Source organism: Pinus tabuliformis, chromosome 7 (genome assembly GCF_031772625.1).
Source record: "Pinus tabuliformis cultivar Carrire ecotype Pingquan chromosome 7, CPIR1, whole genome shotgun sequence".
NCBI lineage: Eukaryota > Viridiplantae > Streptophyta > Pinopsida > Pinales > Pinaceae > Pinus > Pinus tabuliformis.
Genome location: NC_142293.1, coordinates 1,376,986,280 through 1,377,004,129, shown reverse-complemented (window position 1 = coordinate 1,377,004,129; position 17,850 = coordinate 1,376,986,280). Strand labels below are relative to the sequence as shown.

Sequence of the window (17,850 nt, the reverse complement as noted above, 5' to 3'; positions counted from 1 at the left end):
GGAGGATTCGGATCTGGATTAGATCTGGTGTACTTTCTCAAAGCCAGTATGCTCAAATTTTGAAATTTTATATATTGCTTTACAACTTTCCAATTCGGCCTAATAAATTATAAAACTCATCATCCACAAGTTTAAGAATTCAAATGAAAGATATTACCAGGGTCATTATGTTGGAAATAATACTGAGAGGGGGGGTGAATCAGTATTATCAAGTTCTTTTAATAAATCTTCCTTATTTATACTTTGAATTATTTTTGTATGTCAGTACCATAAAATAATGAGCATGAACAAGAAAAACAGATAGTCACACCAAAGAACACCAGATATAAGGTGGAAACCCAATGTGGGTGAAAACCACCTGCTGCAATATGTCTCTATCTTCTTTCAAATTAGAAACTCCTTTTACAATGATTTTGTACTGGTGCAGTCCTTTACCAGTACACAGGCTGCAACCTGCAGAGAGCTACAAGTCTCTCTCGTTTTCCAGTCTCTCCTGGAAGGGAGCTACAACCCCCTACTTCTTTTCTTTCAAGGATCACTTTTCATAAATTTTCAAACTGGATCCATAAACATCAAGTGATCATCATGTACAAGTAAATCACCCAGTCAACTGTAGTAACAAGATCAGTAAACAAAATCCATAACACCTTATCAACAGAGAAAGGCCAGTCAAATAAATGCCTTAATACAGATCCACAGTTTTTCTTTATCTGGCATGCGTTGCTGCACACTTCACCTCATGCACCTCTACGTATCCCCGCATAGAGCCTTGAACAGCACTGCGTATCCACGCACTGTGCCTTTAAATTCACCGCGTACCTATACTGTTCCCCCGCACCCACTGCTTCTATCGCGCCGCGTACTTTCAGTGTGCCTACGCAGTCACTGCTTCTATCGCGCCGCGTACTTTCACTGTGCCTACGCAGTCACTGCTTCTATCGCGCCGCGTACTTTCACTGTGCCTCCGCAGTTACTTCTTCTATCGCGCCGCGTACTTTCACTGTGTCCCCGCACCTGCGGCTTCTGTCGCACAGCGTACCTCCGCGCTTCTGCTTTCTCTTCACTGCGAACCACCGCACCTGGACTTCTGTCGCGCTGCGTACCCACGCACTGCGCCTTCTTCTGCTATGCGTACCCCCGCACTTGCACTGTTAATCACCTGCGAACCTCTGATTAGGGCCAAATTGGCAGTCCACCAGTGTGCCAAAGATAGTCAGATGCCCAGATCTGATCATGCGCCCGAGAGATCAAACTTCATAGATTCACTTTCAACTTCACTTTTATATAGATCAAGCTTTTAAACCGATAACCCAATATTTCAGATATTAAGATATTCAATTTGCAAAAGATACATTGGCCAAGTGATCTCCTTCCCTATTTATAGTCAAGCCCTCATTCACACCATGGGACAAAACCATCAAATAACCAAAACAAGGGATCCAAACCGGGGCTAAATTAGATCCTATACCACGGGCCAAAACCATAGGGTCATGAACGATGGGCTAAATACCACAGGCCATACATAAGAAACCCCATATGAGCGCGCTTCTCTGCCTTGAAGTGAGTGAATTGGGGGACCGCACCTTCTGAACGGGTAACCTGCGGGTATGACCGCATTTCCTGCACGGCGTACCTGCGGGTACACACGCTTTTCACTGAGCACATGCAGACCTCTTAATTTTTATCATTTTGAGAGCCTGATCAGAGTTTTGCCACCTGTATGAGTTGCCATCAAGTACAACACATGAACCATAGAGCCAAACCAGAAATCATAATGCCAACAATCTCCCCCTTTGGACTTGATGGCAACCTCAAGATTCTCCATGTCATTCTCCCCCTTTGACATCAAGGGCAAAGGGTTATACTCCCCTTGAGAACATGCTCCCCCTGATTATAGACCAGATCTACAAAAGAATGATCACCAAACACCATAAATGAACATGAAAGAGATAGAGACATATTGCAACGATATTTGGATCAGCATCCATGATCTCCTTTTGTACTTCTACCATAATGCCAACAATGCATTATATGCTCCCCCTGAACCTGTGCCATCAAATGTATACCCCATATGATCCTCACATACAACAACAGATGAGATTCAACAACAAGATGATGCATCAACAACCCCCAGCTTTTGCCTGAGGTATTCAAAGGCCTCCCTGGGCAATGGTTTGGTGAGTATATCAGCAACCTGTTCCTTAGAAGGAACATACTCCAACTTGACCTTTTGTTCAAGCACTTGTTCCCGGAGAAAGTGATACTTGATTGGTATGTGCTTGGTCTTTGAATGCATGACTGGGTTCTTTGAAATGCTGATTGCACTTGTATTATCACATAAGATGGAGATAGGTGGTGTACAAGTGATTTGAAAATCCTGCAAGGTCTGCATCATCCAAAGGAGTTGAGTGCAGCAAGATGCAGCAGCAACATATTCCGCTTCAGTTGTAGACAAGGCAATCGAACTCTGTTTCTTGCTGAACCAAGATACTAATCTGGAACCCATAAAGAATGCACCACCACTTGTGCTCTTCCTGTCATCCACGCTTCCGGCCCAATCTGCATCTGTATAAGCATGAAGTGTGAGATCTGTATCTCTAGGATACCATAAGCCATAGTTTTGAGTTCCTTGAAGATATTTGAATATTCTCTTTACTGCATGAAGATGAGTTTCCTTTGGATTTGCCTGAAATCTTCCAACTATTCCCACTGCATGCATGATGTCTGGTTGGGTACCTGTCAAATAAAGTAGACTTCCAATCATAGATCTGAAGGTTGGTTGATGCACTGCTGCTGATTCATCATTTGCACTGAGGCTACATCCTGTGACCATGGGTGTACATACTGGTTTCGCATCTTCCATGCCATATTTCTTCAAAATCTGCTTGAGATACTTGGTTTGAGACAAGAAGATCTCTTCTTCTTTTTGTTGGATTTGCAAACCGAGAAAATATGTCAGTTCTCCTAGCAAGGACATTTCAAATTCTTTCTGCATTACCAAGGCAAAGCTTTGACTCATAGCTTCTTCATTGCTGCCAAAGATAATGTCATCTACATACACAACAAGTATTAGCAATTTGTCATTTTCAACTTTTATATAAAGATTGCTATCTGCTGATCCTTTTGAAAAGCCTTGTTGATGAAGATATTTGTCCAAACGATAGTACCAAGCCCTTGGAGCTTGTTTGAGACCATAGAGAGCCTTTTTCAATCTGCATACAAGATTTGGATCATTTCCAAGAATGAAACCATCTGGCTGCTCAATGTATACTTCTTCTTCCAAGTCTCCATTTAGAAAGGCTGATTTCACGTCCATTTGAAATACTTTGAAGTTTTGAAAGCTTAAGAGAGTAAGGAACATTCGGATGGCCTCAAGTCTTGCAACAGGAGCAAAAGTTTCTTCAAAATCTATCCCTTCTTGCTGCGCATACCCTTTACAAACAAGTCTGGCCTTGTTTCTAATTACTTCTCCATTTTCATTCAATTTATTTTTGAAGACCCATTTTGTCCCTATAACATTCTTATCCTTTGGTCTAGGAACCAACTCCCAAGTGTTGTTCTTTTCGATCTGGTCAAGTTCTTCATCCATTGCTTTGACCCAACATTCATCTTTGCATGCCTCTTTCACATTTTGTGGTTCAGTGGAAGAGAGTAATGCCAAATAGCTTGAAGCTTCTGTAATTGTTCTTCTTGTTTGAACACCTGCTTCTTTTTGCCCCAAAATCTGAGATTCTGGATGATTCTTCTGAACGTACCTGGATGGAGTCTTCTCTTCTATCCTTATCTGCTCCTCTGGTTCTTCTTGAGGTTCTTCTTCTTTATCATTCTGTCTTTGAGGGTAGTCTTCATCTTCTTCGATATTTTCATGATTTACTTGCCTAGGAATGTATCCCTTCTCATCAACCACTACATCAATGCTGTCAACAATTCTTCCAAGTCTTTTATTGTAGCACTTATATGCTTTGCTGTGTGGAGAATAACCAAGAAGAATGCCTTCATCTGCTCTAGGTTCAAGTTTGCCAAGTTGCTCATCAGTATTCTTAATATAACATTTGCTCCCAAAGATTTTGAAGTGCTTTACCATAGGAGTCTCACCATACCAGAGCTCATGAGGAGTTTGAGTGCTATTCACCCGGACATTTGTTTTGTTGAGAATAACAACCGCAGCATATGCAGCTTCACCCCAGAAATTTGCGGGAGTTCCAGACTCATCAAGCATAGCACAAGCCATTTGTTGGACTGTTCTGTTCATTCTTTCCACCACTCCATTTTGCTGAGGAGTTCTAGCTGTAGAGAATTCTCTTCTTATCCCATGTTCTTCACAGAAATCGAAAAATTCATTTGAGGTAAACTCCCCACCTTTGTCGGACCTGAGGCACTTAATTTTGTATCCTAATTCATTTTCAACCAAGGCTTTAAAGGATTTGAATTTTTCGAATGCTTCATCTTTGTGCTTCATAAGTCCTAACCAGACAAACTTGGAGAAATCGTCAATGAATAATATCAAGTATTCTTCTCCTCGAGGTGTCCTTTTCCTGAATGGACCACATACATCTGTATGTACTAGCTCAAGAGGCATGCTAGCTGATCCTTCCTTCTCCGGAAAGTTAGTTCTGGTTTGCTTTCCAAACTGACATGATTTTCATATGGTGTTGTCTGGAATTTTGATATCTGGAAGACCACGAATTGCCTGATATTTGCATGCTTTCCTTATTTGTGAAAAGCTTAGATGCCCCAACCTCCGGTGCCATAACCAGTGTTCATCATCCTTGCTCAAATAGCATTGTTGTTGTCCTTCTTCAAATATGTATATATTATTTGGAGTTCTTTTACCTTTGATCACTGTTTCACCTGTATCAAGATCATGAACAAGACATCCATTTGATCTAAATATCACCTCGGTTCCTTGATCACACATCTGGCTGATACTCAGAAGATTATGCTTCAATCCATCAACATACAAAACATTTCCAGATTTGACCTTTTCTTTTAACTGAGCAGTGCCTTTTCCTTTTATAGCTGCAGGAGTATCATTTCCAAAAGAAACTTTCTTTCCCTTTTCTAAAGCAGAATATGATTCAAGTTTTTCTTTATCGCCTGTCATATTCTTTGGACATCCACTGTCAATGTACCATAGATTTTCTTGTCCCTCTGCATAAAATGCTATCCCACATCTTTCTGTTTGGGGTTCCTTTATTCTCCATGTTTTGGTGCTTGAGGCTTGTTCCTTTGTCTGCTTAAACCTGCTCCTGCATTCAGAATCTTCATGACCAAAGTTATTGCAAATAGAACATTCAACTTCATTTTCAAGAGCTGAAAAGTTGTTATAGGTCCTTTTTGTAAGCCCGGTCATACTTCTTTGTTTTTGAGCTTCTCTAGTCATGATTGTTTTATATGCAACACATTGAGCTGCTTTGTGACCAAAGTTATGGCAAGAGAAGCATTGTCCATTGAAGAAACTTCTGCGGTTATCAAATCTTCCGGCCAAATGATTGTAATTTCTATTGTCATCCATTCTTGAAGCAAATTGAGAGGATTTTACCTATGACTGGTTGTAGCTTTTGTTCATCCTTAAGACGGATTGCCCCTGGTTTACCTGATAGTCTTTGTTTGTTCTTGATGTAATTCGTCCCTGTTTTACCTGGTGATCTCCATTGTGCTTTTGCTCATTCCTTCTTGCTGCATCAAGATAACTCTTTGAGGTGGATGGTTGAGAAGTTTCTCCATTATACCCCAGACCTGTCTTGTTTAGAGGAGAACGTTGTACATTGATGATCTCATCCAAAGTTTCAGATCCTTTGACAAACTTAAGATTAATAGCCTTTGTTTTCTCAATCTCTTTTCTAAGACCAACAATTTCACCTTCTAACTTTTCAAGATATTTTTCTTTTTCATCAATTTGAAATTGTAGAGTATCAATGATCATATTCTTTTCTTCTATACATGTCTTGAGTCTAGAAATTTCTTCATAAAAGCTATCCACATCTATAGCATCCATGTAATCATCATCTTCAAATGCCATTAAAAGTTTATAGTCATTACCTCGTTCATCTTCATCACTATTTGATAGACCATCACTATCTTCATGAGTGTAGTAGCTTTTCTTATTTGCATTCTGTTTCTTGTTCCATCTAGCAGGTTCCTTTCCTTTGTCAATCTTATCCTTATGAGGACATTTCGCAGCATAATGACCTACTCTTCCACAAGCAAAACATTTAAAAGGTAACTTACCTCTGAACCTTCCAGTACCCCGTTGAAGATTTCTGACAAAATTTGATTCTTCTTCTTCTTCTGGCACGTGACTTGCTTCATAGTAGTCTCCTTTGCCTGAAGCCTTGAAAGCAGCTTCTCTCCTGTCTGATGGACCTCCCTTTCTCATTTCATAAGCAGTTAGAATTCCGTGTAGCTGAGACATAGTAAGAGTTCGTAGATTTTCCTTTTCTTCTATTGCAGAGACTTTAGATTCAAACTTGGGGGACAATGATCTTAGAACTTTTTCAACCACAATAGCCTCTTTTATTTCTTCACCCAAGTTTTTCATGCAATTAACAATCTTGTCTACCCGAAGGAAATAGTTAGCCACACTTTCATCATTATACATTCTGAGATTCTCATACTGAATCCTGAGGGTTTGAAGTTTAGCACGCTTTACCTGTTCATCTCCTTCGTAGCTCAAGACAATCTTGTCCCATATTTCTTTTGCGGATTTATATTGCATAACCTTCACGAATTCTGTTTGAGATAAGCATCCCAACAGAGTATTGACTGCTTTAGCATTTGTTTCATATTTCTTCTTTTTGGCTGGATCTGTAGGAGTAGCTGAAGGAAAAGTGTAGCTTGTATCTATGATATCCCAAACTTCTGTACCAAGAGATTGAAGATAGGCAGTAACTCTTACCTTCCAATAATTGAAGTTTGTCCCATCAAAAATTGGTGGCCTGATTGATGCTTCCCTCTCGTAGTTGCTCATGATGAATGATCTTCCTTCAAGCGATCAAGCTTCTCTGAAGGACCTGCTCTGATACCAATTGTTGGAAATAATACTGAGAGGGGGGGTGAATCAGTATTATCAAGTTCTTTTAATAAATCTTCCTTATTTATACTTTGAATTATTTTTGTATGTCAGTACCATAAAATAATGAGCATGAACAAGAAAAACAGATAGTCACACCAAAGAACACCAGATATAAGGTGGAAACCCAATGTGGGTGAAAACCACCTGCTGCAATATGTCTCTATCTTCTTTCAAATTAGAAACTCCTTTTACAATGATTTTGTACTGGTGCAGTCCTTTACCAGTACGCAGGCTACAACCTGCAGAGAGCTACAACTCTCTCTCGTTTTCCAGTCTCTCCTGGAAGGGAGCTACAACCCCCTACTTATTTTCTTTCAAGGATCACTTTTCATAAATTTTCAAACTGGATCCATAAACATCAAGTGATCATCATGTACAAGTAAATCACCCAGTCAACTGCAGTAACAAGATCAGTAAACAAAATCCAGAACACCTTATCAACAGAGAAAGGTCAGTCAAATAAATGCCTTAATACAGATCCGCAGTTTTTCTTTATCTGGCATGCGTTGCTGCGCACTTCACCTCATGCACCTCTGCGTATCCCCACATAGAGCCTTGAACAACACTGCGTATCCACACACTGTGCCTTTAAATTCGCCGCGTACCTATACTATGCCCCCACACCCACTACTTCTATCGCGCCGCGTACTTTCACTGTGCCTACGCAGTCACTGCTTCTATCGCGCCGCGTACTTTCATTGTGCCTACACAGTCACTGCTTCTATCGCGTCGCATACTTTCACTGTGCCTCCGCAGTTACTTCTTCTATCGCGCCACGTACTTTCACTGTGTCCCCGCACCTGCGGCTTCTGTCCACAGCGTACCTTCGCGCTTCTGCTTTCTCTTCACTGCGAACCACCGCACCTGGACTTCTGTCGCGCTGCATACCCACACACTGTGCCTTCTTCTGCTATGCGTACCCCTGCACTTGCACCGTTAATCACCTGCGAACCTCTGATTAGGGCCAAATTGGGAGTCCACCAGTGTGCCACAGATAGTCAGATGCCCAGATCTGATCATGCGCCCGAGAGATCACACTTCATAGATTCACTTTCAACTTCACTTTTATATAGATCAAGCTTTTAAACTGATAACCCAATATTTCAGATCTTAAGATATTCAATTTGCAAAAGATACATTGGCCAAGTGATCTCCTTCCCTATTTATAGTCAAGCCCTCATTCACACCATGGGACAAAACCATCAAATAACCAAAACAAGGGATCCAAACCGGGGCTAAATTAGATCCTATACCACGGGCCAAAACCATAGGGTCATGAACGACAGGCTAAATACTATGGGCCATACATAAGAAACCCCATATGAGCGCGCTTCTCTGCCTTGAAGTGAGTGAACTGGGGGACCGCACCTTCTGAACGGGTAACCTGCGAGTATGACCGCATTTCCTGCACGGTGTACCTGTGGGTACGCACGCTTTTCACTGAGCACATGCAGACCTCTTAATTTTTATCATTTTGAGAGCCTGATCAGAGTTTTGCCACCTGTATGAGTTGCCATCAAGTACAACACATGAACCATAGAGCCAAACCAGAAATCATAATGCCAACACATTAATCTTTCATTCCCTAGTATGGTCGCCACTATGTTATCACCTGGATTGAACCTCAGGTTGAAGGAAGGCAATGCCAGGGTAACCACAAACCACTCTTAGCCAAGTAGCTAGCCCTACTAGGTTGGGAGAGGGCTCTCTCTGTAAGGATCTCAGCCAAGATGACTGGATCAGGAAAAGGATTTTAGGCTAGGTATAGTAGCACAAAGTTTTGATTGGATTTTGAAGGGGTTTTGCTAGATCAGGAGGAGCTAGACAGTTTAGGGCTAGGGAATTAGGTCAAAATTGCAGGGTGTTCAATGGGGCAAGGTAGGCATAAGGTTTAGCACTCTAGGGCTTGATGGGTGAGATGTTTTAAGATTGGTGAGAGGCTAGGAAGAGCATGTGATTACCATGGATCCTTCCCAAACTGTAGAAAACATATAATGGTGAATATTTCCCCAAAGCAGAGAAGTGATGTAATGAATTCTGCCTATCAACTTGAAAACATTCACTTAGAAGCAATGAAATGATTAACGAAATACACAAAACCTATTAACATATGACCACAAGAGAAGAAAACGTACTAAAACTCCATACCACATGGATCCCAGAAAAATAGCTGCAATTTTTATTAATCTCCTGCTAAACTGCTACAAAATGATGTACAATCAAGGCATAAGCATCCAACTGAGTGCAACCCTCTACAATGAGAAAGAAGAAGAAGATATAGGGATTGTTTCAACCTCCTCCCATCCTCAGGGGTCGAATCCCTAAGATGAGGAGCTAATCTAACCAACAATGAACAAGAAACGAGAATATAGGCATCTTAACAACTTGCCTCTAAAAGTGAAACACCGATTCATTTGAGCTCAAATTGACTTTTAATGTAATGAATCTACCATCCACTACTAATTATCTATCATATTTACAAGCCAAGTCATCATTTACATCAGTAAAACATCCTCCATGAGAAAAAATCCACGAACATAATCAAAACATAGAAAAATAGCCATCCTGTGCAAAATTTTCCCTATGCGCAGTGCCACTGGCCCAACGTGTAGCGCCACGGTCAGGTCTGTTTTGGAAGCCTTCCCGACATCCAAATTAAGCTCATGATAGCTCATTGGAAAGGTCTTCAAGTCTAATTTTGGAAAAAATCTAGAATTTCTTCATTTGAAGCTCATTTGACCACTCAAAAGTTGATTCTCCCAAGACTGCTTCTGTGTGTCCAAAAAGTGGTAGAAAGGTAATTTTTAGGGTGTTTTTTGACCTTTTGGTGGACCAGTTCTGCCCCAAAGACTTAGCAAATCCACAGGGTGCATGTAATAATTGATTTGAATCTAAAAATTCAAGCCATTTTTCCATTCGATGCCCCTAGGAAAAGCGTAGCACCAGTGGCGCTGCGCGTTGAGCCGAATTTTCTGTGTGTGTAATTTCCAAAATGCAAAATCTCCTCCAAACCTGACCAAAATTGGTGAGCAGCACCACCATCAAGCATATTGATGAGCCAAGGAAGCTTCAGCAAGCAACCTAATCCTATCCTCCTCTTTTTTTCCCTTTAGAGCCCACCTTAGCCTAGCTTTCATCTTTTTGACCCTCATGTTGCAAATTTTGTTTCGGGTCCTGTAATGGTAGGCCATGTGCCTGATCATCTGGTTGTCCCTATTGGCCTTCTGCAATAGCTTCTCTAGGTGAAAATTGACTCTCTCAAGCCAAGTATCTCTATCATCCTCAATTTCCTTCTCAATAGGAGACAAAGTGACCGGTGCCTCCTTGTCACCTTGTCATTTTACCTTGAGAAGTTCCAACTCCATGAAGACCTACTTGTCACTCAACTGCTTGTTTTCTTGTTCCAAATATGTGATGACATACTTGGCTCTCTCCAAATTGTCCATCAATGCTTGGACTTGAGCCTCCTTTTCCCGTATGATGATGTCCTTTATTGTTTCTTCATCATGAGCCTCTAAGTCAATTGTTTGAGTATAATGTTGCTCCGGCTCGTCATGCTCTGTCAAATCAAAATCTCTCTCTACCTGCTCATAGAACTCATAGCACCCTAAATGTCTGAAACAAGTGACAACCAACTGAGAGGCCTGCAACTCTCTAAGGTTTGATGGCTCTTCCCTGATAATTCTACCTCCCTTGTGTGGTCTTCTTTGATGTCGAGGTTTATCTGTCGAACTGTCACTGTCGGTGTTTTCCTCCTCCTCATAGTCTCTGTCTTCTCTATCCATGTTCACAAAGTTTGAGGCTGTGCACTCCTAGAAAATGGATGAAGGGAGTGAGTGAGACTTATTTAGGAGTGGGGGAATGGGAAATGACCTTGTGAGGTATTTTAGTGGGCTAGAAAATGAAGTGGAGGATATGAATCATGAAAATGAGGGAGAGGGGTTTGGGTCCTTTTGAAATATAAATTGTGGGATGAAGGATGAGGGGGTATAGAATATTATGGAGTGATATAGGGAAGGGGTTTAGGGTTTTAGTGATAGGTGGTGGGAGAAGTAGAGGGGATTAGGGTTTCTAGAATGTAATTGAGGGAGAAACTAGGGTTTCACATTTGTCATGGTAAATTCCTTCAAACACTTCAAGTGCAACTTCAATGATGAGGTATAGTGAGGGAACTTACTTGTTTGAGAGATGAGAGGGTGCCTTGGGAAGTTTTTATGAAGTTGGAGGCTTTTTTGGTCTTTGCTACTCAACGCACAGCGCCATGCTACAGGCGCACAACACCCTCCTGCACGCGCAAGGCAGTGTTATTTTTTACTGTTGAAAATGCCCTACACGTAACGCTCATCTTGTACGCGCAGCGCCACCCATGAATGCGTAGCACCACCTCCACTGCCTGAAACGCACAACACAAACTCCAAAACTGCACCGCCACTTCTCCTTAGCCCGAAACACACAGCACCAAACTCCAGAAGCACAAAGCCACTTCTCCTTGGCTCGAAAATCACTCAAACGCTCCTCTTTTCTTCACTTTTTGACTCCTCTTTTGCCAAATGAGAATGATGAACTTGAAAATGAAATATGACACCTTATATAGGAGTAGATTTTGGTTTTCACTAGAAAAACCCACTTTCTAATGTTTCTTGACCTTTTCCAAATCTCTGTTTTTAATGCCTTCCCTTCTTTGTTCCTTTTCAGGTGGATGATGCTTAACTTGAACTATTTTTTGCAGTGTTTCTTTGTCTTGTAGAAAGGAGAGATGCATTGGTGCAGTCAGGATCATTTATTACTTAAAGTGACTTAAAATTACATAAGAAATAAAATTTACTCAAAATACTTTGTTTTCACCTCAAAAACATGTTTTTTGAGGTGAAAATTACATTAGTTAAAAAGATAATTATATAGTGACTATGACTTACAAGCCATCATGCTGGATTTATTTATCATCCTCATACCCTTTCTGCCCTTTATTTACACCTCTAAATCATGCCCTTGACCTTGGAAATGAAACCCTAAGACCTAATGAAAACATGCCCTATGACCTAATGAAAATGTGATTTCAAATTGACCATGAAACCATGACTGAAGACAACCTGAAGAAGGGTCAGCAAGTATACTTCATGAGGGAGAAATTATATTTTCTGAAGAGAACCACCAGTGGATCAGTTTGACATGACCTAATGAAATGATGTAAAAAATTTAGTATGGGACCCCTAAAATGAAAATGCAAAGAGGAAATTTGATCCCTGATGGAAGTATGCAAACACTGACACTAATAGATTACATAACAAACTGTCACAAGTCTTGCAGCTCAAAAATAAATTAGAGTTTTTCAATCAAAAATCCGAATCCTATTGAGGTCCTAAGCCTCTCTACTTATACATCTGAAGTCTCCAACGTTCCTTCCCCTTAGGGAGGCTCGGCTCCCAACTCAAGATAAACTGGTTTCTGTCACTTTCACTTGGTCGGTTGCCTTCTAGTCCTCATGATCTAGTTGTTTGCACTCCAAGCTGATGGAGGAATATTCGAATGGAGGGGTAGTAAATGAGGTAGATTTACCTCCTATAATTCCTCTCCCTTGTCCCATTTGAGTTTTTACCAAGGTCTTTGCAACAGTTCCTTGCTTTTATCCTTTATTCCTGCATTTTTCCTTGCTTTTATCCTATATTCTTGCATTACATGCACATTAGACCACAAAGAAAAATATCCAACTCTAACTCATCTCATAAAACAAAATATAATCAAAAGTATGCAATAAGTTGTGAGAATAGTTGGTTTGACTAAGCTAGGAGGTGAATTAAGGCCAATGAAGGCCCATATAAGTACCCAATGACGAGGCTCACCATCAGCCCCCGACTGAAAGTGTTGCTCATCCTTTGAGAAACTTAGTCAATGTCCATTTCCTTCATGGCTCTGGTATCCTCTCTTACATCCCATGCTTCTGTTGTGGTCTCTTCTTCTTTTTTATAGAAGCCTGCTTTCCTTTCTACTTCTTCCCACTGCCTCTTTTCCTCTTCTTATTTTCTCCCTTATAGCATCCCTAGGAGTAGTGTTCGACTGAGTTTTAGGCCTATCCAAGTGACCTTCAACCTTTGCATTGATTGTGTTGGGACTCAGAAATGTCATATTTTAATCCACCTTTTTCTTCACTATTCCTTACATTTCATCATTCCACTAACCTTTTATCATATCATTTTCATACATACATTTGGGTTTCACCTTCTTATTTTCCATTTTATTCATTTTTGTATTATAAGTGAATTTATGATTAATTATTAGAAAATGTACATGTTTTTATCTCAAGAATATGTGAGTTTTGTGATGTGTAGGAAATATGTGAAGAATTAATATCTCCTCCACCATATCAAGGAGATAATTATGCAAGCCTTTTTCTAAGGAGAAAATCATGGAGACATATCTTATCCTAAGGAGAAAATCATGGAGGCATATCTTATCCTAAGGAGAAAATCATGGAGGCATATCTTATCCAAGATATGTGAGAGATTTGTGGGATCATGTTTGAGAGATTTGTGCGATGATATCTTGTAATAATGGGAAACTAGTTGAGAGTGCTTGAGAGAATATTGGATATGTAATTATGGAAAGGTTATCTTCCTCATGTATATAAGAGAGTGCTCTCTCTTCATTGGAAGGATGAATAAGGAATAATAGAGAATGGAGATTAACTTTGATTCATTGTTATGCTTTCATGATTTGTGATTTAGTTCTTGTAATGTAATTTGACATAGTTTTATTGTTGTGATCTCACATATGTTGTTTGTCATTCACTTCTTCACATGTTGTATTGCTTTTCTTTTATGCAACTTCCTGCTTTCATAGTTAATGTTTCAATGCTTTCTTAGATTAATTTGATTTCAGTAATTTAGATTAGATTAGATTAGTTCCACTTCAGTCCTGCATATATAGTGCATGTGTCTCGTAAGTCTACGGACCTCGGATTGACAAATTAAATAGTTGGGTAAGTACTACAACAGGATTAAACGAACATAGTTTCACCCAAACATTTTGGCGCCGTTGCTGGGGAGGCACGATGGATTGAAGTTTAGTTTGATTTTTTATGCAAGTGTGTTTAGACATGTTCCTAACTCCGAGGTGTTAAGGCAGTAAGACGTGGGGAACAACCTACGCATGGCATTCGAGATACCGTAACGGGCTCAACCTCTTATGGATCAGGGCATGTAGGGTGTGTTTACATTTATGCAAGTGTGAATTTCAATTTCTGTAGGTGTGTTTGATTTTTGCAACTGTGAAGAATGTTTGATGAATTCATGGTTCATGGTTATAATTGAAGCATTCGATTACTCAATTAATGAGCAGTCCTTGTAAGAGGGTTTAATTGAGTATTGAATTCAAGATTATTTTTGTGGTCCTTTTGTTTTTAATTCAATTTTTAGTGTGCTGATTTTTATTTGTTTTTCTCTTTCAACATGGTTTTATAATGAGTGTCAGCTTGGAACTACTCACTCAGATCCTTGCAGAAGTCATAATCCCCTCTTCCCTGGAAAAGGAGATCTTGACAAAAATTGAAAGTTCAACTACTCCCCAAGAAATAAACGAAGATTCAACATATGAAGAATCCTGCATATCTGATGGCGAACAATCATTCGAACAGGAGATCGAGGAAGAAGAACAACAGATCGAAGAAGAACAGGAGTTACAACATGATCTGAGTGAGAGAAACTGTGCCTATCAAAGCTTCATCGAACAATGGTTCCAGGTAAGTACTAGATTAGATTCATTTTTTAATTTTTTAGTTAATTTGCAGTTACAGCAACTAGACTCATTCACTCTTGAATATTTTCATTTTTCATCTGACAAATTGCTACTGAATCTATTGTTGTTACTGCTACGTGAGTGGCTTCATTGGAAGTTTACCTACACGTAACTAATTTGTAAATTCTAATTAGTATAGAGTAGCTAGGCTTTCATTTTCAACGTTTGCTTTCATTTTCAGTTTTTCTTTTACCTAGAATAAGTATGCTCTCCTCCTGCGTCTTTGTACGATCTCGAGGATCATAAAATAGGGATGATTTAGACTAATTTCAAGAATAAATTCATGTTTTGCAATATGCTTCATCACCAACATCTTTCGATATGCAAATTATTATGTCCATTTGTTAAAAAAGAAAAAAATTAAGAGAAAGTTTAGTTTCTTTCTCAACTTTAGTTTTTCATTGATTAAAAAAAAAAAAAAAAAAATTAATTTTAACAACTAACCATTTTTTTGTTTTTAAAGATAGGATTACCATTTTTGTTTTTCAAAGATAGGATTAATTCCATTTTTTTAGACTTTTAATAAAAAAAGAAACAAAACCAACCAGCGCATTCATAAAAACAAAACAACACAAAACATAAAAAAAAAAACCAGCGAAATCAAAAACAACTCTGCATCATTCATTGTATATACAAAACATCAAACAAATCCACGCTGAGTCGCTGATAAACCGAGCCCTGTTCAGTGTCTGAGTATCTGAGTTTTGACCTACCCACGGGAGCAACGTTGTCTGATTTTTCCGGACGAGACAGAGCAGCATGGAGATCGCGCTCAGGGACAAAGGAATGCTGTCCCTCATGTTAATGCGGATTGAATGCTCCCAGGACCAGCTCTCGGCTTCCATGGTCTGCAAAGACTGGAACGAGGTGCCGACATCATTAGCCCAGAGGTTGACAATCAGGTCGCGTGTACTCCTCCCTTCTCTTCTTCCTCGCTTCAAACATGTTAAGCAGCTGAATCTCTCTCGATGCACTGATCAATTTCACGATCAAGATCTCCAGATGGCCTCCAAATGCCTTAAAAAACTACGTATATTATCATTAGGGAACCCTGCCAAACCACAGGAATGCATTTCAAATGTAGGGTTTGTGAGTTTTGTGAAAACTTGTACCATGCTCGAGAATGTTTCCTTGACTTCCATACGCAATTTGCAGGATTCAGGTATGGAGGCCATGACTAGAGTTTGTAATAAGCTTAACGCTATTTGTCTGATGATACCCTGAAAAGCCTTAAAAACTGTGAGAATATCCAAGAATTGGGTTTAAAGGGTCATTTTGGAATTACTCCGTTTGGTTTGATAAAAATAGGTGAGAATTGTCCGACGCTTCTGAAGTTTTCACTCGAGCTTGAGCCTTCCTTCGACATTACCCTAGCTCTCCAGTCTTTGGCCACCCACTGCCGCAATATGCAGGAATTGTCGTTGTCGTTGAAGTTCTGATGTGGCAACTTAGGAGAGTTATTAACGTTATAAAATTGGTTTAGCTGCTGTTTTGATTGAGCTACACTGATAGCAGGGTCTTCCCTACTTTTGTTTGCATTGCGCAATAATATACCAGTGCCCCCTGTTGTAGCCTTGCTGGCCCGGTTCCATTGCTGCTGCTCACGCCGTGTAGATAGTACTCTCCATCTTCATGGTATAGATACAAGCCCAGGCCAAATCTAGCACATGCTCTTCCGAATGCCATTGCCTCTACCACTTGCACGGGATCTTCAAATTGATTATCATCCAGGGATACAATTCCTGACCTCCATCGAAATATCTGCAATGCAAAGTAGCGAGAGGTTATTTCTTTGACTTGTATGCATCTCTATATGCTTTCCCGCGACATCATTATAATTAGCATGTATCCTTTGGTTTGTGTTACATATCCATGAAGATTTGACTGGAAATATTTTGACTGCGACTGTTATGGCTCTGGATCCTCCTTCCACGTGTTGATCCTTTTGCTTATGCATGGTACAAATTGTAAATAAAAACATGTCATAATTTTCTTTGGAAGATTTCTTGGAACGGCTTCGATCCCACGACCTCCTGCCAGAGTCATGCACAACACACGGTTCTTTTCGGCCAATCCCATCATTTCGCCGATGACAGGTCTTTCACAAAGCTCCGATGGTTCCCTTGCTTCAGCAATTAAACCACCAACATAAACCTGTTCTCTATTATTAACCCGCCTATCCCTCCTATTCGATGTTGATGATGCCCTCAGTCTCTTCTCCAATCGCTCCCGTGCCTCCAGTATAACTTCATTGAGGTGATCATTATCATTCTGGTCTGTCTGGTACAGGGTTATAGGTCTTGTCCTTGGATTGCTTGCAGCTCTGCGATTAGCAAAAGGCACGGCAGCCTTGTCTTTCCAGCAGCCCAAGAATTCTAGCTATGATTTGAAGAGACAGCTCTGAGATAAGACCGTCGATGAGCAGGCACTGCTGGCAGCATTCCAATTACTGGGATTTCAACCAAAACAACTGAAAATTCACCCGAAGTCATGTGATCGGAATGTCAAGACTGTATCAATCCCCTGCCTTTCTAAAATTCTCCTCTTCCAGAGCCTCCTATTCAATTGCATCTTTCCAATGACCTCCTGTGGTTTGTAATTGGGAATTTTTGTTTTTGGGCTATATGTGTGTTCTGTAGTCCGGATCAGTGCTTTCTTTCTTTGCCACATTCAATAATATTTTCATAAATTTGAGGCGTAAAAGTCCATAGATCGGCGCTTCTTGTATTCAGATGCATGCAAAGACACATGGAAAGCCTAGCCAGCGAACTGCAAGTCATCAAACGATCATCATGTAGCATATCACTTCGGTTTGCAAACGTCCAATAGTTTTAATTTGAAGTTGTCGTTTTAAGATGCGTTCTCCACGAAATGAAAATGAAATATACAAAGCATAGGGTGTGAACACCGAGCGGGAAAAGCTAAGGCAAAGCTCTAATATATATTTTTATTTTGTTTTAATCAGCGTCAATTTTTTATTATTA

At 40.1% G+C, this 17,850-nt stretch overlaps 1 pseudogene; it reads left to right on the top strand.

The window, feature by feature from the left end:
* Positions 1 to 15,622: 15,622 nt before the first annotated feature.
* Positions 15,623 to 16,305, top strand: LOC149252756 (uncharacterized; annotated as a pseudogene).
* The last annotated feature ends 1,545 nt before the right edge of the window (positions 16,306 to 17,850 follow it).